The 26,734-nt window shown below is 40.1% G+C and overlaps 1 protein-coding gene and 1 long non-coding RNA gene across 4 annotated transcripts in view; one reads left to right on the top strand and one right to left on the bottom strand.

The window, feature by feature from the left end:
• The window catches only part of LOC145944816 (uncharacterized), a 394,708-nt gene that overhangs the window by 113,659 nt on the left and 254,315 nt on the right, over positions 1 to 26,734 (top strand). The gene's annotated exons all lie outside the window — the stretch shown is intronic.
• Positions 1 to 26,734, bottom strand: part of Sli (slit guidance ligand) — a 329,787-nt gene that overhangs the window by 108,190 nt on the left and 194,863 nt on the right. The window lies entirely within an intron of this gene.

Genomic DNA, 26,734 nt, shown 5'->3' with positions numbered 1-26,734 from the left:
CAGTAAAATTTTTAGTAATATATAAATTTTATATATAACTTTTTGAATATATCTCGCAAAAAGAATAATGGAGCTTAGACTCTGTGTTTTGTGATCGATCCATTTCATATGTTATATCGTGCGACATCGCGATACATCTACGATCGAGGTTGCAGAGGTATCGACAGTGTAACATCACCGATACTATTGAAACCGGATACTCTTGTTCGTTGAACAGAACGATCTCTGAAAAATCCGGCTATCATTGATATCCCTACAGCTGGATCGCGCTTGCGTTAATAACGAGGAGCGTTTGGTTGGAAAAAAAATAACGAGAAAACGTATCGCGTATATGCCACAGGTAATACGAACCTGATGCATGGATACGCAAAATCTGTCTTCGATGAACGTTAAAATCGAAAATAGTTCAGACACAATGGCGCATTCAGTTATTTGTGATTCGAAAGAATATTATTATATGCATCCATAATTTTTTTTAATATTACAAATTTAATGCAAAATATAAAACTAATTGGTAACGTATAGTAAATAAAAATATAAATTTCAATTGCAATTTTAATTTATTCGTTCATGCAAAAATTTCGAATCATGAATATTGATAAATTTTGATAATTTCTTTTCTATAGAGATTTAAAATCAAACTCTTATCTCTATATCTTAAACTTAAATGACCGTATATATATGTTACTTAATCTCAGTAGTATACTTTAATGGATGATATTAAGAGTTACGAAACTATCCTGCATTTTATTGTAATTTATTGCAAATTTAGCTAGAATACTCAAGTTTTAATAATACTTGCAAGATTTTTAATTATTTATCATCCGCGTCAACTAAAGCGTGAGTTTCAGCAAAACAGACATAAATTTTAAACGGACATGGGAATTAGCTGAGTTTCCTTTAGCACTAAAGAAGTTTGACGGATCGCCATACTTTCTTCGCGAACTTTTAAATCGCGTCGCTTTATGTCCGAGCTTTGTACCGTCTTTCGAAATTTAAAGTCTGCCCGTCGTATTCCCCGCCGACTTCGGATAAGGTGAGGCGAGAATTTACAGCCGGGTTTGGCAATGCGCACGTACGTGTATAAGTCTGAAATATACTTTGAAGCTTATCCAATGTCACAGTCGACCAAGAAACATGCGTATGAAGCAATAATGCGGTTCGTCTTATTCACGTTCGTATTTTTCGATAATACCGCCCGCTGTTAGATTATGAAATCTACTTTGGATCTTGCCATTATTTCATAAATTGTAAATGTGCCGGTGCGTCCATGAATTTTTCTTCCCAACATTATTATTTACAAGGAGAAAATATATTTGATCGAACGATTTCTTGATACATTGCATGTATGCAAAACTTTTTTTCTGATACATTCTTCGGTAACTAGTAAAAATAAACAATCGTTTCTTGTACATTAGCAACTTGGATTATTATTCATTGGTATAAACGTTTTTCGCGATTCTTGACATTAAATATTTTGACAAAGAATTTTCTTTAATATATACTAATTGTCATGAAAATCTGCAAAACCAAGTTTTATCAATTATTTACAATTTTTAAATTTTATTTTACGAAATTGCCTTTATTTTCAAGTGAAAATAATCTCGGTAATTAAATTGCGTCTTGAAAGTTTTTCACTCGGAAGAAACTTTTATTGAAAATCGACACATATGCAATGATGTGTAAAACGACGTACGCACGTGCGCACAACCCTGATTTAGTTAATGTACCACATTAACTTAATGAACTTTTCCTCTCTCTCGCGGGAGGGAGCGAGTTATCTCTGAATTACATAAATCGATATGCATCCGTCCAGTCCGTAAATCAATAAATTCTTGACCCTCCGCCGAGCGTCGACAAACAAAACACCCCCGTTCCAGGTTCGCGCATATCTGCGCACACAGAGAGTGCACACAAACATACGCCCATTCCCGGGTTTCTCCTCGGAGCTGAATATGGCCTTAAGCAGCCGTTTTTTATTCGCGTTAAAATGCACCCCTGGTAGGAAGCTACGGCGCCCGGGCGGCGACCGTCACCCTCACCTCCTCAGCGACTCAGCCCCCCCACACCGTGTACCGTAGATAGAGAGGGCAGGGGCACCAGATAATTCTGTTTTAGTTTCGCATTACAACACGAGGCACGGCAGCGAGACGGACTTTTCGTCCCATCAGGGCGACACCCTTCGCTCCTCCGTGGACGTCCCCTTTTTCACTTTCTTCGGGGACGTCGCTCTGGGGCACCGCGAAGAAAGAAATTCACGTTCCCCTCTTCCTTCTTTAACCTTATTCTTCGCTCGCTTTGTCTCGCGCGCTGTTTTTAACGTTATACGCATTTCTGTCTTTTACTTTCCCCCCGCGACTCGACACGAAAGTTTTCGCGAGAGGTAGCTGCCGAATAAGAATTTGACTAATGCAATCGCCGATGCTAAGAAGCCATTCTCGTCGGCTATTGTGCCACGTTATCTCCTTACTTTTACTCCCTACACTTTCTTCTTCGTCCCCTATGACAAAGAATAGGAAGGTATATACGAAGAGGGCAGGGAGCGGGGGATGCGAAACAATGTGAAGGATATTTTGTCGAAAGTATACTCGCCCACCTTGTTAGAGGAGGTAGAGCGTTGCGAGGGGGACAAGATTTCTAATGTTTACATTGAGGCGACTCTTTCGCTAAGATAAGAATATGTTCTTTTCAAGCCATCCATCATTCCCACGCGCGTACAGATAATTATGATTATATATCTTTTTAAGCTTCGCGTCTCACTACCTCACGAGTTAGTTGAAGTAGTTTATATTTTACATTTCAATCAATTTTAAATTAAAATAGCAAAATAATATTTTTCGTTAATAATATTTATTCGTGCCCATAAAAGGCGCAGATTGTGCGTTTCGCAAGGTCTAAGTTGATGCGCGTTAAATAACTGAATCAATGGCATCTTCAATTGCGCGCTGTTAAGGGGTGCCTTCTCGATTTCTGACCTCGAGATGGCATTAAACTGAATTCCACGTTCGTCCGGGTGCATTCCACAGTCCGTTCCGAAAGCGAAACTTGCTTTTCAGTCGGTAGGCGAGACAGACGGAAGCAATTTCGAGTTTACGCCTCGACAAGCCTTAGCGCGCAGGACGCACATCTCATTTCGCAGCAGTTAAATGATTTCTCTGAGACGGGCGACTCTCTCTGCGAGTTCACTCGCGAACATCGGATTGCGCATCCCGCTTCAAAAGTTAAATCTTTGACGATTGTCAAACGCGAACTAGGTGTGAATTTGTTTACGCGTTTGAAGAGTCGGATAAAGTAAATCTCTGACAGCGCCAGCATGATGCATTCCGGCGATCCATCCAAACGCGAATTGTCTACCTATCGGTGAACAGAAATCGATTCCAAACAAACAACGAATGGCCGACTGCGTTTTAAATATCGCAGCTCTTCGAATCCTCTTTTGACAGCTCGCTAGAATCTGAAACCATCGCAACGCCATTCTCCCGGCGTTATACGTTCGCGTGCATCCTCACGCTCGAAACGTTCATCGATTTTGGATTCCTCCGTGTGTTGTAGAGTGAAACAATCGAAAGATCGAAATAATAGTGCACCATCCCGTATACCATCGAAGATGAAACCTGCCTGCGCGTGTTACGCGGTAGAAAAATCGTAGTTTATATTCCCTGCATCGTCGGTTTCTGTCATCGCGACGTTACACGCCTTAAATAATTGCCGGACCGAGAGCCCTCAACGTAAACATCGAGTATGAACCGTCTTTCTTCGATTTCTGACCTCGGCACAGAATTAATCTGGATTCCGCGCGGCGCGATTTCACGAGCGATATTTCGCGCGTCGGTCGATGTACTATACGCGCGGCAAATGGAACCAATTCCTGAGTTTTACTTCGATAAATCGTGGCGCAAAATACTGCTCCTCCCATCGCGCAAAACATAAATTCCGCTGCTGAATGCGACGATGTTTCTTGTCTAAAGTGACATAGAATAAAGCAGTAAATCTAGAATTACGTAAATGAGAATGCATGTCTTTTATAAATCTCGAGCAGTTAGTGTGTTTCTCTGCTATATAACATATTTCCCTGTCTTTGAAATTACGCTTACGAAATTCCTTAAAATGTAGAAGTGTAAATTGTATAACAAACTATAACTAAACATAATATAACCGCCCGCTTTATTAATCTGGTTGAGATGAATCAATTTCTTGATTTTTATATTTATAACATTTACACGTATTATTTTGTCATGATCTTTAAGATTGAATGACGTTTAAAGCGTATACTCACGTGTATAGAAAATCTCGGAAACTATCGACAAATTATCGCAGGAAGTAAACTAGCTTGGTCGTTAGCTAACAACGCGAGCGCGCGAAGGCGATAATGATTTCGAACATCGTCTTGTCTCATTTCGAGTCGCGTCCGAGCTGGTCTCTAGAACCTTGGAGTCGTGACGGCGTTCCTTCCGCAATGCGGCCTGCGAGGGGTGCAGCGCCCGGGCAGAGGGTGGTTAATTCATCCCCCGCCGTGAGTCACGCGCCAGCGTGGAATTTACGAGGCGCGTCGTCGCCGTCGCTCCTTGGCTCCTCTGATCCGTAGGATTATCTCACTCGGGCCCGACTGCTCCCGGCGTGTCCCCGACACCGACGCCCGATGATTATTATGCGATCAAAATGTGGCGCCTAGTTAGGAGAGACCCCTTAATTATAAGGGGTTGATCGATCCAATAGATTCGACCGAATGTACCCCACCGTCCCCGCGAGAGAGCCTTCTCCCCTTGGAGGTATCCTTCGTCCGATGTGCGCGCGCGTAATCTGCTGTACGCAATGATTATTCGGGCTCGGGCTCGAATCTCATCATGGGGACCCGAAATTCGTGCATTTATTGGGGAGAGGGCTTTGCTCTACCTTGTTATTTGTTACGACAGCGCGCGAGCATGTGTCACGAGTTTCGTATGTATCGTGCATTTTGTATAACGTTTCGATATGATTGATTCACACGCGGCACGAGTCGCGGATGTATCGCGATTGTGTATATGTATATACGCGGCTTATGATATAGTTGACTCGATCAAACTGAATTCAGGTGTGTTGATTCAGCGAGATTTGACACGGATGTCAAGATATACATGCATCATCCATGTTGTATCTTGATGAATATGCCAAGATGTCTCGTTAATTCGATAATATCATTTTAGTCGGTATATATACGTTATTCAATTTATCCCCGCTATTAATCACTGTCGAAGAACAGTTGAATTACAATCTCCGTTAAGGAGATAAGTTTGTTTGCTGTGCAGTCTTTAAAGTCTTGTTAAGAGCGATCGCACGAAACGTAACGTTTTTCCTTAGATCCTATTTTATTTTTTTACTTTACGATAATTAATGAACTTACTGCTGGAAAATGTTTAATTCCATTTACCGAACAATTTATATTGTTGCTCAGCTTTGTGTAACAGTTTCGAAGTAGTCTGCGTGTCACTTGCCTATAAAATCGTCATGTAGACTCGTGTTACGCAAATGCATTCGCGACCCCGAGCTTAGCGAAATATTACGAGACGGGAAGACCGCGATCATTTAATTACTGGCAATCAATCTTTGTAGCTATCGCCATCGCTGCTGTTGGTGCCACCCACAAGGTTATCTATCCCGAACCCGCTATTCTCTCTCCCCTTTCCTCCACGCGGCTGCAACGATCGATTATTACGCCATTGCATCGGAATACGGCGCCTTGTTTATCCCCCTTAATTACGTCGGGCGCTGATCAATAGAATCGATTTTCCTGAATTTATCTCACAAAATTGTGGACCCACGGAGAGACCCTGCGGTCGCCTCTGTGTTATCTGTATCTTTGAAAAGTACCGGACACCACTGCACCGGCATAGATAAGACGCTGTAGTTGAATCAATAATTACATGTTAACGGACTTCTCGCGGCTTTTAATAAAAAGAAATAATTGCTTATTAATTAAAACAATTTTTTAATATTATTAATGATACGAAAAACGATAACGCACGCGAAAATTAAGAAATTAATATATTATTAAATATATATCGTAATTTTGAGTACTTATTATTTATTTAATGAATAAATTTCGAATTTCTTAATAAAGAAGTGTTAATTTCAAATAGCGTGTCGAGATTTGCGAAGAAAAGAGCAAGATATTTGTCTTATCGGGCAGGTATTAATTTCCGCCGTTTGTTACAAAGCGTTGCGAATCAGCATCACTCTGTCTGTTATCAGTCTCCATTACTGTTTTATTACCTTCCGTGGAAATGAAGGAATGAAATTGCATCGCGGCGGTCACGCGTATACCTGGCACGATGAAGCTGTATGTAAATGGATGAGCCTGTCGGTGACATTTCGATTGATTCATCAATACCGAATGGAAATAATAAGCTTTGCCAAGTAATCTATCATGAAAATAGTATTAGTGCATGATTTGCCAACAAAGATGTAATACAGAGCAGGGATGAAATATTTCATCGCGCTGAATATTCTAATTGTGAAAATCCGCGACACATTATCACAAGCATATGGCAATGGAGATTAATAATTGTCAAAACGGAAATATCTATTTCACTCTATCGACTCGTGAAATAAAATCCAATTATCATGTCTGACAGCTTCATTTACACCATTTTCCGAGAATAGAGAAGAAAATGTATGTATTTGTAAAATGTCATTCAAGTGTTTTGTGTACCACTGTTTATCTAAGCGAATTAATGATTTTATCGAAGCTTATTAAAATTTAATATTCCGCACGCTCGAAGTTATGGAATATAACTCACTCTATCGCGTAATGAACCGTGAAATGAGCGACTCTGTGCAATCGAAGATGCGTCGAGGTTTTTTCCTATTAAAGAAGACGACATCGTGATTCTACGTGCTCAACCTGTCGCTTCGCACGACGTAGGAAATATATTCCGCCAGAATCTCCCTTCCTTCTCTCTCTTCCCTTGAGACTTCCCGAGGGAATATGCGATCCCAAGGCACGTCGTATAATGCGCCGGAGTGACGCATCGGCGGAGTCTGCATAACTGCATATATATCCCCATAGCGATTCGCATCATGCAACCGGGGAGCTTCGTTCTTGCTCCTCGTCCATCACCACATCCACCCTCGCCCGTGTGTCTAGTCGTTGCACAGGCAGGGAGGGTGGTCGCGCAAAAAGGCGATCAACCCCTGACGAGATAAACGGCAGCCTGTTCAATTGTTAAATTCTTGACCCTACGTGAGGGTGGCGCAGAGAACGTGAAGTCATTTAATGTTGAAAAATGCCCAACTTCTCTTCAAGGGAAGGGGTATACGTATGCTTACTGCGTGATTAATGTTAATTGCTGAAGTGCCGATAATTGGTTCGAAAGTAAAGTGAAAATATGTATATATGTATACCCTATAACGCTCACTCTCTCGAGTGAGTAATGTTATCTTGAATCTAGCGACATAAAAGTTGTTTAATTTCCTGGAAGTGTCTCGTGTATTACTTTTCGCGATAGCTCTTTTAAAAGCATGGTTATTATATGTACTACTACGTAATAATTAGAAAAATTTTTGAGACCATATCTTGTTCTAAATTGCATGTTAAAAGTTCAATATTTACAGCTCAATATTAAACTAATACTCGCCAAGCGAAATTACCGTTTTATGTAAAAGGTATTAGCTTCCAGGAATATACTTATGTACAAGCAGGTGTCACAACGTTTACGCCACGTCGCAATAATAACTTTACATTGTAAAACTTGCAAGTCCAATCCTTTTAATTTGCCTCAGTCACGGCATTACTATGAGGATTTCTCTTTTTGCGACGTTCGTGAATACCGAATAGCGTGTGTCGTTTTCATAATTGCACGAAATACAAATGTCTCTGGGTCGTTGACTTATTTTAAAATTAAGAACAATGACATAATGTCATGTAGCGCTCCGTGATCTACAATGCATACAGACGCGTTTTTCTAGTACATCTAATTTCTAGTACAAAAATAGAATTTTGTTAATTTCGTTAGATCCAAATCTGACGCGACATTATACGACAAAGATGACATCGCGATTTTGCGAGAATTCTGTAATCGAGTACGGTAAAGTAACTTCCACCATAGCTCGTTTCTCAAAGCACTCTCGCGGAAAAAGACATCACTCCAACTTTCGGCCCGAGATTAGACGCATTTTTAGTCGTTATCTTTTTTGCGCAATTTATCCGTCCCCAGGATAGACAGTGGCTACCCCGTGTAAAAAACACGCGCACGTTGATGTGCGTGCATGCGAGATAGACGTAGAAAAAAGGAACGAATGGCCGGGTCTGCAGAGCCCACGTAATCCTGTGACTGATTGTAGGTAATTACGCCACTCTGGTTGGCTCCATGCCGCCACGCGAGCGTCATGAGTTGAGGGTGTTATCTCGGGCGGAAATAAAATCTCAAAGACCTCCACCTAGACTGCCTTGCGGTCGCGGTTTCTTGTTTCGAAGTCGTGTTAACATTTTCTCGTTTGTCCGCTCTCTTCTTTAAGATCTGTATATTTTTTCTCCTTTCGTTGTGCACCCTTTCGCGCATCGTCATATTTCACACCCGGTGCCACTGCAGTTACTATTGTGTCGAGAAATATTATAAAAAATATTTCAGTACTGTTTCGACATTTATTAATTTTGTGAAATATGTTATATTCTTATAAACAAAAATATTAACTATATATATAATTACACACACACACACACACACACACACACACACACACACACACACACACACACACACACACACACACACACACACACACACACACACACACACATATATATATATATATATATATATATAAAGAAAATCTCACTTTAATTTAATCTTAAGAAAATCTTATTTTAATTCAATCGATTAAGATAATAACAATAACATCTAATAATAAGAATAACATCTACGTACATATTTAATTCGATATTGAATTTAGTCCTGATAAAAATGGAAGCTATAATAATTATCGGTTAAATCGGATATGAAACTGATATATGATTCGCGTCCAAACCGACCGCTTTCGTCTTTTTAACTTGTGTGTCCACGGCCACCGCGAAAAGTTCAAAAGGCAAAATTCAATTCACGCAGACGAAACAAACGACATTGCGCGATAGCAGCCGCCCGTCCGTCCGTCGTTCGTTGAACCTCCGCAGAGTATTGAAAAAAAGAGTCCAATCGCGCACGGAAATAACTTCGACCGTCACGTTTCGCGCTTCTGCTATTCTCGCCACACCGCCGATCCATCTTGCTGCTTCAATTTCGTCCTAGTCCGGGCTCCAAGCTCCAAGCTCCAAGGCGAAATGACTGGCGCGCTTGCGAGTCATTCTCGTTCCTGCTGGTTTTGACAAACTAATTTGTCGCGAAACAATGACGGCCCCGTCGTGCTTGACGGCGACGATGAGACGAATGGAATGTGTCCAATCATCGGGTCGGGCAGGGACCCCATTGCATACTGTCGACACCGAATACCCCGAAGCGGGTATAATTTCAACGTTGTTCCCGCGGTCCCCCTCTTCCTTCATCCCTCGCTCTTTCCCGCTGCCATCCCGTTAGATCTCCGTTTGCTTATTCATTCGTCTGTGCGCGTATCTGTTTATTCGTCCGCATATTTAATATGCCGTTTGCCCGCACGCGTGTTTATGAATTTACGTTTGATAGCGAGACAGCGCGGAAATTGGCGAGCATAAAACCTTCATTTAATTTGGCAATCGTGCACAGAAAATTTCCCACCGAATATCGTGAATATAATACAACAGTACATTCCGCAGCATTGACGCGATTTATAAGTGTTCTCTCATTTACTTAATTTTGCTGCAAATTCCAGCGCAATCTATTAACGGTTCGAATTGCAGTGCGACTAAGAATTAAATTAAACGCGAACATATTTATGTTCTCTCGGAAAACGCCGTGCGTTTGTGCATACATGAGATTTAAATAGACTTATACAAACACGTGATTTTTTTCGTCTTATTATCGATGAGTTATTTATTAATTCTTAAAATATCACGAAAAAGATTATTTTTCCAAAACTTGCTCGGCAGCCGTTGTTACAATTAAACGCGCATTTATATTAATAAACGTGGCGCGCATTGTACTCTGGTATTCTCGTGTAGTTTACACATTTCAAGGATGCATATGCACATAAAATAAATCTTGCAGTGCTATATTGGCTCGCTCGCGGTAGCACAAATTGAGACGTGTATACGAGCGTTCTGCCAAAATTTCGCTCCAATTTATGGTGGAGTCCATCATGTTTTTGTCTCGGTGTACTTATCGCGGCTGTCTATCTCTAATCTGTGTACGCGCTATCGCGTTATGCATCGCCGGACAGAGTGTCATTCCGTGTTTGTCAGATTGCACAGAGAGCCCGGCGCCGGTGATGGTGGTGGGGAAATGAGGGTGAAGCCCGATGAAGTATGGCAGCATAATCTAATTAAACCACCGATGGACATAGTCCCCGCGTCTAACCCCATTCCCGCACGGACGTACATATCGGCTGCAATTGTCTGATTTGCATGTAAAGCAACGCACACGTCTCGAAAGCGCCGCGATTATTAACACGGAGACACGCGTCTCCTCTCGTATATGCGCCTCCCTTCGCTTATGTGCATATATAGGTACACGTCATTGGTCATTGGTACACAGCATCCGCAGACGCATCCGGTGACAGTCTCGCACGATGCCATTTCACTTTCCATTATGGGCAATCAAATCCGAAACTGCGACTGTATAGTAGTGCAGCATGATCTCTGGACTCTTGCTCGCTCTCTCTTTCTCTCTCTCCTATTTCTATGTTAAATAAAAGATAAGTAATAACAAATTTCAATGCAAGCTTTTTTCTGACTAGAAATACTTTTAGAAAATAATTAGAATATCTCAGCATTTTATTTATATGTATATAAGTGATGCTGCTATATATCAGCTTTTTCTACAATCTTAATTCATGCTAAATTTGATTTTGCTTAACTTATCACATATATCACGATTTCATTATGTTATAATTCCGAGCTATATTTAACGCATTAAGAATAATTTATGAAGCATTTTATTTATTAAGCACGGGCATTCTATCGAATCGAATATATTTGGAAAGCACAATTAGAAAGATTTATCAGTCTCATCTTTTATTAACAAATCTGTTTCTATTCATAGAAACGTACGATTGATTCGTTTAAATGTATACCGATTTTACGGTATTCAGAGAGAGCTTAGCTGTAAGGATGCTCCATGCAGACGAGAATTCCTTATTTTTCTTCACAACGACGGTACCTTGCCCTTAAATCTCCCGTTCGGTGTTTTCGCAAACGTGGACGCCGTTCACCCTCGGCTACTCATCCCTCCCTTTAGATTCGTAGTCACGACATTTACATCCGCTCCGTCGCGTTGGCTTCTCCGGCAGCGAACCTGCACGTTTTACGACAAAATACGATTTGCATAGCAGGAGTTCTCGGTACCGCCGATCGAAGATGAAAGGGAAATATTCTCTCACGAAAAAAAGGGAAAGGAAGAGGGAGAGGAAATTGAGGAGACTACTTGGTCCTGAAGTCGCGACAGTACCCCAAGCACGTGCAGTTATACTTCAATTCAAAAGTGTGTAGGAAGATAGGTACACCCACGTTTGCGTGGTTGGGGTTGAAAGGCGCTCCGAGAGTAATTCAGGTTTCCACGGTTCTGCACGAGGGAACATGCGTCTTCACGTCAACGCATATATGAGCGAGGGGGAAAGATTGGCATTGGCTTCCGATACACCGTGTTGGTCGCGTGTACGGCACATCACAATAATGTGGAGTCTATTCGTCAGATTCCTCACTCGGCGAAGTTGAATGGCTTCTGTATCTGTCACTTTAACTCCGCGAACCGCCTAAGTATTTCGAGTAAAAAGATTGATCGGTCCTCCCTACCTGTCAACCTTCGTAAAATCGAGAACTTTTTATTCCTTAAAAAGAAAAGAAAGGAAGAGAGCAAAGACACAGAATTTTTTACTAAAAAAGAAAAAAAAACACATACTCTGCGTGCTCATTAAATAACGTTAACAAATATGTATTATTAAAACTGACAACAACGTGGGGTTTAATTAAAATCATTAAGAAAATATATAAAAATAGCTTACGCGCGTAACAATACACACATTTTTTTTCTTGGTATAATTTTTTAAAACAACAATAGCATCGTGTTGTGTGCGCGATGCATTTGACGAATACAATTATTTCAAGAGAGTTAACGGCGGCTATTGTTTCCGTGCAAATCGCTACTAAAGGTTTCAATCTCGACCGATCGGGTGGTGGTTGCAATCTACACGCAGCATTGTGTACGATTAAATTGCATCCACATCGCAATTCGAAGCCGCTCGTGTAGCAGTGTGTGAAACGCGCGAGGAAACATGGTGCATTGGCACATACAAATCGCATAATAATTTGATCGACCCCGGCGCAAAACCCGGCCGCAGCGCGGCTCCTTAATTCGTCGATGCTCGGATTACGGTTAGCCGGGAAATGCTTTCGCGGGGGTGGAAGTGATTTATTCGTCGCGAGCGGTTTGTCGAACGGCCCGTCGGGCGGAAGTGCCGCGGAATTTATGAACCGGGGGGAGGACTTCCGACTGGAGATTTTATCGTTTATCAATAACGTCCGAATAAAAGTAATGCGGCCGCGCGTACAGCCGCGCGTGCGGGGGAGAGAAGGAAATCCCGGCGGTCGTAGGCTTGGCTCGACGACAAATGGATATTCCGTAGACCGTATTATGAAGTCGGCCACAGATTCGATGTAGTCCATTTCTCCGGATCTTCGCCCTCGCTTTCGCACGACGCGGAAGATAGTGCTCTCCTTCCCGGCCCGTTACCGGCAGACGATTTAAAGGCCTGCGTCGGACGTTTTTCTTTCAGAAATAATGCAGACGACGCGTTTGGCAAAAAATTAATAAGCGATACTTAAGAGAGACAGTATCGTATTATTTATTTTATCAGTTTTAGAGAGACTATTTATGTCAAAGGATATTTTTAAATTCCATTGTGTGTTAATTATATAATTTTTAAGCATCAGCTATAGAAATTTAAAATAATATTTGATGCAGCATGCGACTATAGGATTAACTTGCTTACATTTCTAGAAGCAGATATACTTATATATCTACGAATATATAAGAAAAAAAGTTATTACAAAAATCGTTTTTTATTATTATTATGTAAAATTGAAATTATTAATCTTATAAACATTGATTTTATTAAATAATATATGTTAAAATATTAAAATTATATATGTTAAAATTTTTGACGATTGTCATGATTTAACACAAAAATATAAACAGTGGCTACATTAAAATATATAATAACCATGTTTCAATAGAATAAGAATATATACATGTTTATTTTTAATAAATAAAAGTAATTGCAATTTGTTCAGAGAAATGAAAGTATAATCGTACCCTATTTGGTTTGTTTATTATTCACAAATATTAATTTATTATTAACAAATTTTACCCATCGTATTTTTCGATCGCAAAAAATGTGAGAAAATAATTTGCATTATTTATAATTGAGCCGATATACTTTCCACACTGATATTCAATATCGGCTGGAGATGATTCCATTAAAGTCGACGCTGGTTCGAAGCGGGGCCGATTATCGGGCGGACGATCTGCTTGTTATAGATTTGCCATCGCCCTGTCCAGCAGAGCTTTATGATCCGTATAATGCGGTACAATGGGAATTAATGTCCCCGCGTGGCCCGATAAAATCTCGCTCATCGTGCATATAAGTATTTTATGTATATTCATTCGACTTATGCGTTGCGTCGTCGCGTCACACCGAATCAAGACGTGATTTATGAATTACCGGCACACTGCTATCTAAATGAAAGAGAGAGAAAGGCATAGAGACTCGGGCAAATCACAGAGAAATTGTTGTAAAAAATTTAAACGCTCATTTACATTTTACGAGATTGCGACCTCTCACCCAAGAATTATTACAAGCTCCAATCTGATTCTCCGCGGAAGGTATCTGAATAATGCGACGGGGTTTCGCGATTCGATCAGTCCAGTTTCAGAGAGAGCGCATTACCGTTTCTACGCGTAAATACTTCGCGTTCAATTTCGCACAGTAGGCAAATTAATAGATAATCAGCCGATTGTTTGGACAGGTTGGTACGCGTCCGATCGAAAGCAGCGTGCGATCGCCACGCAAAATTTAGCCGGGCATCGTGTTCGATTGTTGTGCCTTGAATGCTACGAGTTAATTAACTATTGTAACTACATTTCCGTAAACAGCGTTGTCGAGCATTCGTGATTCATTATACGCGTATGGGATGAATTCGTGCCGATTCACACCCCTTTCACAATTCGTGAACAATGTTGCGATCGAATTAGTGTTATTATAGTTTTGCATATATAACCAAAAATAGTTGTATTTTTAATCAAGATCGAATTTTATGGAAAATTGCGTGCTCGTGCAATCATGTAATTAAGAAAATAAGTTAATTCCATAAATCGGGATTTTTTTTACATTTGCATCGACGTAGCGTTGTTTATGTATGATATTAAAAGCCAGTGTATATAACAACAGAAACAAACCAAACATGATCCGAAATTGTTATAACAATATTTACCCTGCTCCATACATGATAATATTAACGCTTGTTGACGTATGATGCACTTACCTGAAACAAAAAAAAGACAGAAAAATTAAACGCACGAAAAATGAAGTCCTCTATAGAGTATATATTTGCCGATATTTTTAATTTATACAACGTAGCCGGGAAATTGATGGTCCCCGTTCGAAGAGAAAATCATAATTACTCCGAGTAAATCATTTCGCGGACGACATTGATATCTCGCTGACCTAACGTCTTGGGAGAAACCAGTAGTTGTTAGACTTGAATACGCGTCTGACCTAACCGTTGTGTCGTTTATGCGAGACACATGCAATTTGTCCTTATTACGTTGCATACCTGTGTTGGAAGGTATCACTCACTGTGCCTCTACTTAGGCGTACACGCGCAATTGTGGCTATACGAAAGAGGGCAGGAGGAAGAAGTACCTATGCACGAGAGACCTATACGTCGGAAATTGTTGAATTATTTAACACGGGAGACATCGATCATCGCGGTCACGCGATACGTCGCACCAGCGTAGCCGAGCCCTACGTAAAGTTTAATCCAATGACTTGACCCCGTGTCAAATCGTCGTTCTCGATTATCGCGACCTGTCCGTCCGTCGCGCGTGTGTTCCGGATATCGGGGAGCATTTATCTTAAAGGGACATTCAAAGTCGTGGACCCGTCGGAATTGCGGCCAACGTCCGTTCTACATATGTTTACGTCTACTTACTTTATCGCTGAAAAACGTTTGGAAAACTTGTTGCCCGTAAAACCGGAATGTCAGCTTAAAGCCATCGCTTCTTATAAGTTTTAACACGAAAAGCCCGAGGTACGACAGGTAAATGTGTTATCGCGTAATTATTTTAACGCTACGCTGGTCATCTTTGCCTTTCTGATTAATTTCACGGAAGAGCGGATAGATACGAAATTACACGTTGTTCCAGGGGCATAATACTTAAATGATATACATCCTGAAACACGTCGGGTTTATCCGCTACCGACGTGCAATTCGTGTCCCGTCTCTCTGCTTTTCATAAATTATTACAAAATTATCCCTCACGTTGTCAGCGGCGATCACTCGCGGGCGAGGGATACAGGCATGCGGGGAATCGGAAAGAGAGAGTCTCTCTCTCTCTATATATATATATCTATATAGGCGATTGGAAAAATATTATCGCGCGGATAAATCACGATCGAACGAGAGAGGCGATGCGTGTGTGTACTTAGGACTTAGCGAGCTTGATTACACCTCGTCGAGATGGGCGCGGGTCGGCTTACGAGAGTTTTACAACGGCGATACGTGTGAGAATTTCTGGTCAATGGTTATTTGCCTTCGACACCGGCGCGGCGAATGTGCGGAAAGCCGTTTTAATAGACGCCGGCACTCCGATCGGCATGGCGTAAATCTCATGCGTTACGCACCAGCATCTCTCCGCTTCTCTTCATGCTTTTATTGCGCGTTCTTGTCCGCTCGTTGCTCGCGCGCGATAAAAGAATTTAATTAAAAATACCAAATTCATCCCCTAACGAACCTCTAATAATGAAGGATATATAGATATAACGGTGAATAAATAAATATTACCTGATAATATTTAATTACTTCTACACAGTGTCTTGTTAAATTATTTTTAAAGATGTATTTTATTAATAGAAAAACTCACGTACTCTTTTAAAATATTTCTTAATGAGATACATATCGTTATAATAATTGTGATTTTTCTATGATATAGAGTTTAACGTAATATAAGTTTTTCATATAGAGTATCAGAAAAATAATATTGTTTCATACAACTATTGCAAATTTCTATAGAGCACTTATTTATCTTTTAATTTGTTTATAAAAATAAGCAGTGAAAAAAGCGGAGTCGATGCTCTTGTCTAGAATATTATAAAATATAACATTTATTTATACTCAGATGAGAAAAACATTTTCTATAGAAAATATAAATGAATTTATGATATAAAACACATTCATTGATACCTGCGGACGCATATATATTATATTTTTCAGAATATAAAAAATTCTCAAATTTGTAATAGAACGTGTCATATCGAGAAAGATTATCATATAGCATTAAACAGGGAATTAAAAATGAATGCGCCCTCATATGATTTCGCTGATGTGATTTACAAAGCCTTAATTACGCCTTCCATCTCGTACGTCAATAGCGCGCTCAACGTCACCCTGTACGAACCAGTTCTTTTAATGAACTCACGCATATATCTCTTGCCGGCTCGTACGCACACACAATATTTCTCTCCCCCTCGCTTATGAAAAAAAGAAAAAAAAATCCGAGATAACGTATATCTAAAACGTTCAATTATCAATTACCCGACGTATCTCATGCCGGTGAAATATTTAGATATGACTCGTTACGCCACATGACGGAAACACCGGGAGCAACGTGCTCGTGCCGTACAACAAGCAATTTTCATGCCGGCGAAACGCAGTAGCCGTTCGTTATGCTCGTGTGTATCCGAGTGTGGCTATGTGTGTCTACATGCCTGACCGTCGAGCTCAAAAGAGTAACTCTCCTCGAGGCCAATCGACCGGCTAGAAAGTAAGATTACACGGTTTCTCGCCGCACACACTCGCGAGCTTGTTCGCGCGGCATTGTGCCAGACGGCGCGTCTCGTCTCTCTCTCTCTTTATTTTTTATTTTTTTTATTTTTATTTTTTTTTTCGTTAAAGCGAAAGCTGCAGTGAGCCTGTTCTTTTATTCCGCGCCTTATGTTCGCTGCATGTTCTGTCACAGCGTTGCTTTACGTTCGTCACTGTCAGATTGATTCTGATATCCCTTTGAAGTTCGATTCGTCGAAAGTGTACGAGGCAATGGTTATTTGTCACGCGGGAAGATTAATTTATACGAAATGTTCGATGAATTGTAAAAATTGATGACGAGCTCCAACCAAAGGCCTATGTAACGAATAGCGACTCGCAATGTAACATTTCATTTTTTTTTTATTTTCTAAAATACACGCGTGTCTTGTAAAATTGCTCTTTACAAAGTATTATAATATTTTTCTCCCGTTATTATCGATGAATCTAAGCTCTTTCCTTGGCGCTTATCGCGCATTTTAGAATTACGCGATAAAGACGCCAATTTCCGTACTTCTACGTGCAATCGCGTACTTGGTAATCGACCAATGCGCGACATACTCGGGTCCAGCACTCCATTTGCATTCTAGACAAATCCAATTTCCTAGGAACAAAGCTGACGTGCCAAAGGGGGTAGTCGCGGCGGGTCGATTTTCTCTCCCGCAAGAGCGTTGTCGGTAATTGTTCGGGTCACGCAGGATAGGTGATTATTGGAGTAAGTATATTGGATACGCGGCAAAAATTACATGGAAGTACGAGCGATAGGAAGTCCGAGCTACACATACGCGGTGATCAAAGGCGCAGAAGTTGTTAAACGGTCGCGCGAATCTTTTGACGATCGAGGCGTAATGAGTCTACGTTAACATATTCTTTAATCGCGATCTACTTGCATGATTTATAAATGCAACGTTATTTTAATCTGCTTATCATCCATTTCACTCATTGATCATTTTTCATTAACTAATCTTCTAAATTTGTCTATTATATTCTCTACGATAATTCAATATTTATTTCGTAAGAGACTCAAAGCACGATGCAATTTACACTTCGATAAATTCTGGTTGCAGGCATTCATTTGTTATTAATTAATTTCAATAAACAAAGATATGATCACTGCGTGTGAATTTCGGCACAACTATTAGTATTCTATTAATATTTTATTTCGTTATATTGCTAAATATTTTGTGAGAATATACATATATGCTATTATATCTAATTATTATTCTAGAATATTTATATTTTTATCTACAATTATTTTTTGAAAAGTATATATGAAGTGTCAACTATTTTTTAGTGTGGTAATTATTAGCAATAAATCATATACATTTCATCTCCGAACATTGTTTATCAATTGAAAATCAATTGAATGCCAATGCGATCTTGCTGAGACGGCGCGACATTAATTTATTACTATAAAACGAAAGTGTCGATTGTCGATAGGCAAGCGTGAACAAACGAGCGACGGCTTGTTTACAAACGAGGTTGTAAATTGCTTTAACCAACCACTCGGTTGCACGGGAAACGGCCTGCTAATATTTACAGATAACTGTACGGTTGTTTTAGTGCGTTGCTCGAAAACATTATGGCGTGTTCATCGATTTTCGCACGAACGGATGTTAATGTTACGTTTGAGCCCTATTTGTAACGAATGTGTATGGGGAATCGTGTGTCCCCTCGGGCACACATGTTCGGTTTAAGGCGTTCTATCAATATCTTCGGACATACTCGATTTTATCAAATCCTACCAGAAAATAGCACAGAAGTGAGCTATGAACCTCTTAGTTTATGTAGGCACGTGTGTATTTGAATAATTTCATATAAGTGATAAAAAACTTAATGCAAGACAAGCAAGATTAAATTTATCGTTGAGAAAAATTCTGCGTGTAAGAGTTCATAATGTGTAAATATATAAAACACACACACACACAAACATAAAAGATATAATTTTAATTATCAAACAAGTAAATATCATTTAGAGAAACAGTTATTGAATCTTTAATTATAAAAAATATTTAATCTTTCATAAGAATTTTATTTATTGCGTTACGGTGTTACAAATAAATAAAAATATTATACCACATATTATATAATTTCTTAACGTTGTGTTGACATAGTACTGGGACATACGATCTTATGATTTAATTTTGATAATATAATATATATAAATCACAAATAAAGCAATATATTGATATACGTTCCATAAATTTTATTTAGCATATCATAGTGTAGAGCACGATGAGAGATTCCTCTTTAAAAATTTCTTAAAATTACATCTCTCTTTAAAAATAGTGGCATCGTCGAAAGCAATTACAAGAAAGTCAGACGAAGATTTGCATCTAAAGTGCTACTATCTGCAAAATGCCTGACTTCATGCGTTATTATTTAGAAGTTTTTGAGAAACGTAATCGTCATATTTCCCGCAAGTTTGCCTGCAACTCGCATATTAATGCAATGACAAAATTAATAGCATCGTTTCTAGCTAATAGTGGAAAATAATAACGGCAAAGCCATGTCGACTTGGAAACTCTTACGTACTTTTATTACAAACTTTCGCTCACCCCGTGCTATCTTCCTAGGTTATATTTCTCTTGTGGACGGACACGCGATGAGCCCTCTCTCCCACACGAGAAACTCGAGAAACAAAGTTCTTTGACTTGCGAAATTTAAAGAGGAAGAACTCTAGCCTGTCCGACTTTTGTTCCTGCTTTCGCTCGTTGTGACAATTTCGGCCTCTTTAAGAAAATACGTCCGTTTAAGATGATTTGTTTATTAATAAGTTGAAAAATATGTGACGAAGAACAAAATCTTGTCGTAACTATTAAACAGCGCCATTTGTGCACTGCGACCGAACATTCGCGTAAAATTAACTTATGAAGTAATTCATGAAATTCAATAAATAATGATTCTCATAAATATAGAAGATAAAATCCGAGATTGAGAGATTCTTACTTTTTTACGATATTTGATCTCTAGGAATAAACGAATATTAAATCAAACTTGCAAAATGAGCTCAATAATCTAAAAGTGTGTACTATAACCTCGAAACAATTAAATTTTACATGCTTATAGAAATAGCAAAAGTTTTAATCAAATATCTCGCAAGATCTCCCTATATATTTTAAGAAAATTTAATAAATTTCCAATTTTCCCGAGACGAAATTCCCAAGAAGATATAATTCCAGGAAATAAACTTAAATTTTTAATATAAACGAGATTGGTATCATGAAATATTAAAATCTCCTGTGAAGAACAGATTAAATATTATGTTAAAGCTTCTGCGAAATGACTCGACCATTTCAATGAGACGGGAGTTTATAGAATATGTAATTTCTGAAGCACAATTTGAATTAATCGCGTGCAAATTATGTATTATCGTCGTAAAATACAGGCACGTTGACGCTCCGGCAATTTTTCTAATCCATTTACTCGGTACATAACTCGCTACGACATAATATCGGGGAGCTGCAAGCAAGTACCTACGATTCCTTCTACACCGAGAAAATTTCGGTCCGGAAAACGCAGGGACCGAAACGATATTCGGCCTACTTCTCCGCTTGCCGGGTTAAACGCGTCGTAAGTACTCGAATCGTAAAACGGAAAATATCTCGAAGGAGCAGTTCGATCCCTGGGCTTCTACGGGTCTAAGTAAATGCGCGATGAATAAGTTAGGAACGACCCGCAACACCATCGTCGCGAGGAGAGAGTACCTCTTGGGTACCTCTAGCTGCTCCCTTGGGTGCCCGATAATCGAATAGTATCTGATGTACGTGGCACAATAACGTCGATACGACCACCGAGCAGGAGATCGGGAGAAGGAGGGGAGGGTTGGAGGGACTATGGTCGTTTCGGAGGGTATCGGAGAGTTGATAAAAAGCTGCCGAAATGTACACCAACCGGAAGGGCGGAAAGAAAAATTCTAGGGGTGACTTGGCAAATCTATCGCGAATCCGCAAGATTAGTTCTATCGAAATTCAATGGATATTACATACTTTTTGTCGAATGCACGTGACAAATGTGAATATCGCGGCGCATTCAGGATTGATTCTGCGACGTGGTAATATTTTTCGTAAAATGAACCGTGATATATGTATATTTTTCCATGCTTGTAAAACACGCGCGCATAAAATGTATGTTGGTGGAATTTTTTTTCTAACAAGTATACGCAAAGCAATGAAACGGTTTGTGCAAATATACGCGTAAACTACTATGCGCGAAAAATTTCTGCACGTGAAACTACCGCAAATAGTTTTGTACTATACATGTATGCGCGGAAAAGAGAAATTTTTGGAAAACGGAGAATTTTATACTGAAAGAGAAGAATTCCTGGTAAACAAGGAGGAATGAATTATATATACAGGTCACGTAAAAAGTGACAAACTTTTTTCAACAAATCAAGTTTGCCCCAAAGGGACATATCTCACGACAAATGCACGAATGTTGGAAAGTCTCTACTCGGTTCATTTTAAAACATTCTTAATATACTTCTACGACACATCGTTTAATGCAACGGCGACAGTATAATGTCCGTCTGCGATACAATGGCCCCGGCGTAATCGCGACAAGGTCTAACAATAAGCACTAAATCATTAAGCCTGCCGGACATGCGTATGTGACAATAGAAATTCCACGTCGCGCGTACATGATCGCCGCTATTACGACTGCGTTATAGGCAGATCTTGCTTATTCTACCCTTTGTCTCGCCGAGGACCGAATTCGCCGTCAACCCCTGCGGGGTCTATCGACTTCTCCGCGCGGTCGCTGTTTCCTCGTCATTAACTCAGCGCGTGATACGCGGAGAGGAAACCGCTCGCCCACGCGTCGACGCGCCTACTTGCCATGCGGCTCCCACGCGCCTCGCTTTTCTTCATCTTCTTGAGGTCCCAACGATCGGCGGAATGGCAAAAAAAAAAGCTTTTGCACCAGTAAGCGCAATTACGACGAGTGTCTGACTGATGGATCTCCGGCTAAATTAAATCTATAGCGATTCACGATCGTGCCGCCGGCGATCCGCCTTCTTCGGAGTGCAACATCCCTCGTCTCTCCCCCTTTCATCTGTCCACTCACCCTTGCATCTCGCTCTCATTTGCATTCGGCTCGACGCGCTTCCCGAAGTGTACACGTCGTCGCTCGAGGTAATAGTGCGTTTTCTCTCCGTGTCATCGTTCGCGGAGAGAAAGAGAGAGAGATATAGGAGAGAGTTAGGCTCTTACTCTCGAACACGGTAATTTACATTCGTTAGAGGGGTTTATGCTCTCTTCCGAGCGCGCGAACGTATCGCGTATCGAGTGACGCCGCTGTCAGATATACGGCGTGTCGTTCGCGTTAAAGTGAAGAAAAGAAACAGGCGGTTGACGAGGGAGAGGTAGCCTTGGAAACGGGCCAAGAGGTAATAAAAAAGAAAAAAAAAGAAAAAATAAAGAGAAAGAGAGGAGAGAAAGGACGCTCGATCATCGCGAAAACTGGAAATATTTTGACGGGCTAGGCCGGACGTATAAGAGCTAAATAAAATACTCTGGATAATTGTCTCTCGTTCGGGGCGAGAACCGAGGCCATTAATTCGTTGGCGTGATTCCAGTGTCTCAACTGTTCCTACTGGGATCCTCCTGGAGTCCATTCCGCGTGTCTTCCACCGCGTCGAGAGCATCCTCCTTCCCTCATCCTTCCTCTTTATCGCGGCTCTTCTTTTTGCGCTCCTTTATATACGCGTGCCTCCTTAAGATGCCGTGGTCCGACTTACGACCGAGAATCACGGTATTTATACAACCACCGCCCACACATCAGCACATATACACATCCTCCCTCGTCCGTTTTCTCTCGTTGGTGAGAGCAATCTGGGGACGGATGAGATCTGTGTATCGTTCCTATGTATCAACCGTTTATTGCCGTGACTGTGTACGATTATGATGGCAAGAGAATAGTTCCAAGAACGAAATTTGATTTATCGAGCATCTAAATGTTTTCATCATTTCGGATATCTTAACTTCTCTACTCTCCGTATTTTCAATTATCGATATCCGTCATCTTTTTCGTATTAATTAATTATTATTTCTAATTAAAATAATAATCCGACGAAGAGCGCAGAAACAAATATCTCAATTAATTTGATTGAGATATTTGTTTTGCGCGAAATTGATACATCTTGATGCAAAATTCTCGACATTAAATATATCGATTCAATATGTATTTTGTATGTAACCAAGTACTCGACGAACAGCGATCGGAACCTTTTTGCATATCATAAATACTGATCTAGCAATATAACGGGAACATATATTACGTAAGCAAGTCATCTCGTTCGCGTCATGTTTCATCGGCGTATACATGAATATACGGCATTAAAAAGAATAAATTTTCAGGCTGGATACTGACGTGACAACAGTGATATGTTGCGTCGGGTTACTCGCGAACGAGTTCCCGAAGCTCCTCGACTTTTATTAGTCGCAGTACGATCCACTATGAATCGACTATCTACTATGAATTGTCGTGTCCATGCAAGTGTCCCAGTATGTGACATAGAGCCTACACATAGAGCCTGTATTAGCCGTGGATATATTGTTCGCGCGTAATTAAAATGCCAGGCGCGCAGTATAGAACACAGTACGAGAATCAATCGTTTTTTTTCTTCTCTTGACAAAAAACGGGAACAGTTGCAGTTACGATTGCATTGGCGTCGCCATTGGCAAACGGCCGATTGTATTCGGATACTTTGGCAATAGCGATTTGTCTAATAATACGCGCAAGCTATTCCGCATTACGTCGAAATTTAATACGTATTGTTCGTACAGTTTCTCGTTGGCTCGGGTAATTCATATTACATTATTGCATCGTCGAATTAATAATGCCCGATATGCGCGCATAGAGGCTGAATATTATCAATGCGAGGAAATAATATTAATAAAATATGAAAATTGAATTAACATTAATAGGTATTTATTAGCTATAATCGTATATATAACGTTATATTAATGTATATAACGCAAGAAATGCATAGCTCGATTATTGCCTACAGAATTTGCATTATCTGGATAAACATGTCACATGCAAAATTTCAATATCTGCCACGTTATTAAAGACGCGAAATTAAAGCTTTAGAGCTAGCGCAACAAAATGTCGCGTTGTATATTATGATATGCTATAGCATATAATCTTATAAAAAAGATGCGAATAAAAACAATATTTTATTTATTTTAAGAAAGCATATATAAAGTATGACTTCGTCCTTCGTCTGCATATAGGTTTCCCCTTTAGTTAAATATGTGTATATCAAATCTGGTTTATGCAATTTGATACATTATCGCTTTCAATATTTAAGAAAAGAAGATTATTCGTAATAATGTTGGAAATATAGAAATTTATTTATTATGAAAATGTATATAATATTTCACGGTGTTAATTGAGTACGAAATATTATCTAGAAACGATAGCGTTGCACTAGATGCAATAATTGCGCTTCACAAGACTCAAGATTTTAATTAATGGAAGAAAAGCGCACCGAGTACTTTCTGACGATGGTAAATGTCGTATTTGGGCGTGATATCGCTTTAATGACCATAGTGAAATAAATCATAATAAATATCGCTGGAACGGCGCCATGTGGTTGATTAAAATTTATGCATTTGTTAGAATTATATCTCTCGCGCGGCGAATAAAGTTGGTATGCACGCGCATCCAATTATAACCTGGCGGAATTCTCGTTTCCTTTTCGACGCACCGACCTAAAAGTATCTTCACACATTGCGGGCGTGCTTTTAATTTCACACGAGGTTACACGTGCGGACTTAACTGACGTTTACTGTTAACAAAACTATGTTGCTCGCAATTTGCGCATTGTTTGTACTCGCACAGTGTGTGTATGGTGCAGAGCCATTAGAACTAAAAAATAAATGCAGTTTCAGAAACATTTAAACGCTAGGGAGCTGCACCACGCTAAATATACGCATTGCGCACGATTTAAATACATCGTAACATGTTAGATTTGTTTTCGCAAATTTTGACGTTTCACGAGAGAATTTCACATTTACGTTCGACCTATTTATTTTCCCTTAATGGGCTTTCGCCACGGGTTACTTTAATGACGAAATCGAAGAGCACCGAAATGGACATTAAGTTTCCGTGAATTAGCAACCGACCGCGAGAACAAATCAAGAAGGAAGCCCGTCCGGGAAGTTTTTCGCCGCACCAGCGCGTTGTTGTTCGGAAACGCGAGAGGGAACTTAATTGCATTAATTATCGCGCCGGGTGCATATTTACGCCGCTGCCTCGTTACGCGAACATCGTCAGCCCTTGTCTGCTTGTTTGCGCTCTCCTCTCGGGGACCTCTTTTACGACCCACTAAATCTCAAATCAGCCACTTTGTTTTCGCGCCGTCCGTGCTAAATCTTTCGATATCTTCTCTTTTCTGCCGCACGACATTGATCTCTGTAGCATTCCTATCACGAATGTTTTATTATATCTTGCGATTTACGATTATCGAAAGATTTTCCTCGTTTACTTCTTTTACATTCTCGGGATTTCTTTACACGAGATGGCAAAGACATGCCATGCGAATAATTCATGGCATTGTATATACATATTTGCGTTTGCACGCAGAAGCCACATTTAAAATTTGTGTTTTGAATGAAAATTTATTATCATTATTCGTTATTCCGATTCCTCGCGAGAGGGAGATTTCGAAAGGGAATGTAATTGAATCAGTAGAATAATTTCATTTTAATAGTTCGCGGATACAATTCAGAGAGAGAGAGAGAGAGGGACGCTTTATGATGCATCTCTCACATTACTGTCGCGTGTAAAAGCAGAAGGGGTGGGTGCAATTTAAACGGCGCATCAAATGGTCTACACACCTTTTGCAAAACGCGGGGTCACAATAATTTTCTTGCGAAAGCGAAACGCGTCGCGCGGCGGAGCATCAAATGTAAATTTTCTGAAAGCGGAGTCTCATCTCGGACCCGTCACCGGGGTGAAAATTATATTTCTGAAAGCAAAGGAGGCGGAGGGAACGCAGGAAGGCGTAAATACTCTACTGGATTGCAACGTCGTTGGTGAATTACATTGAAGGCTTGTGTCCAAATGACAGCGTTTATCCGGTTGTAAGCCGTTGAGGCGCGCGGACGCGGAATAACCGGGCGAATAAATGAGCAACTGCACCTCGTGAAAATTTGTCCCGCTGAAGAAATGTTTACGGTACGCACAGTACCGTGTATATAAATATATATACCGCACACACCCTGTGTATAGAGGATACATATCAAATTTCACGATCCGGTTGACTTGATGCCGTTTATCGAATAGTTGCGACCGCACCGTAACTTCAACGTCGACCGGAGTCGTCAAATCGTTAGTTATGAAACGCACATAATTTATAATACACGCGGCTGATGCTTTTTATTTTTAATTGAAATACTATCGTAGTATAAGCACACTTGCCTACGAGCATAAATTCATACCTGTTCGTATTTTTTGAAAAATCTACCGATATTTATATTTTGCATATAAAAAATGCATATGAGATATGCGGTTTGCAACGTATAATAATAAATAATATCGTAAGTTTTG

This window comes from Prenolepis imparis, unplaced genomic scaffold, assembly GCF_030444845.1.
Source record: "Prenolepis imparis isolate NDT839.2.m4 unplaced genomic scaffold, iyPreImpa1.0 SCAF_1, whole genome shotgun sequence".
NCBI classification, from domain to species: Eukaryota; Metazoa; Arthropoda; class Insecta; order Hymenoptera; family Formicidae; genus Prenolepis; species Prenolepis imparis.
The sequence above is the reverse complement of the archived record's forward strand: the minus strand, read 5'-3'. Positions and strand labels throughout refer to the sequence as shown.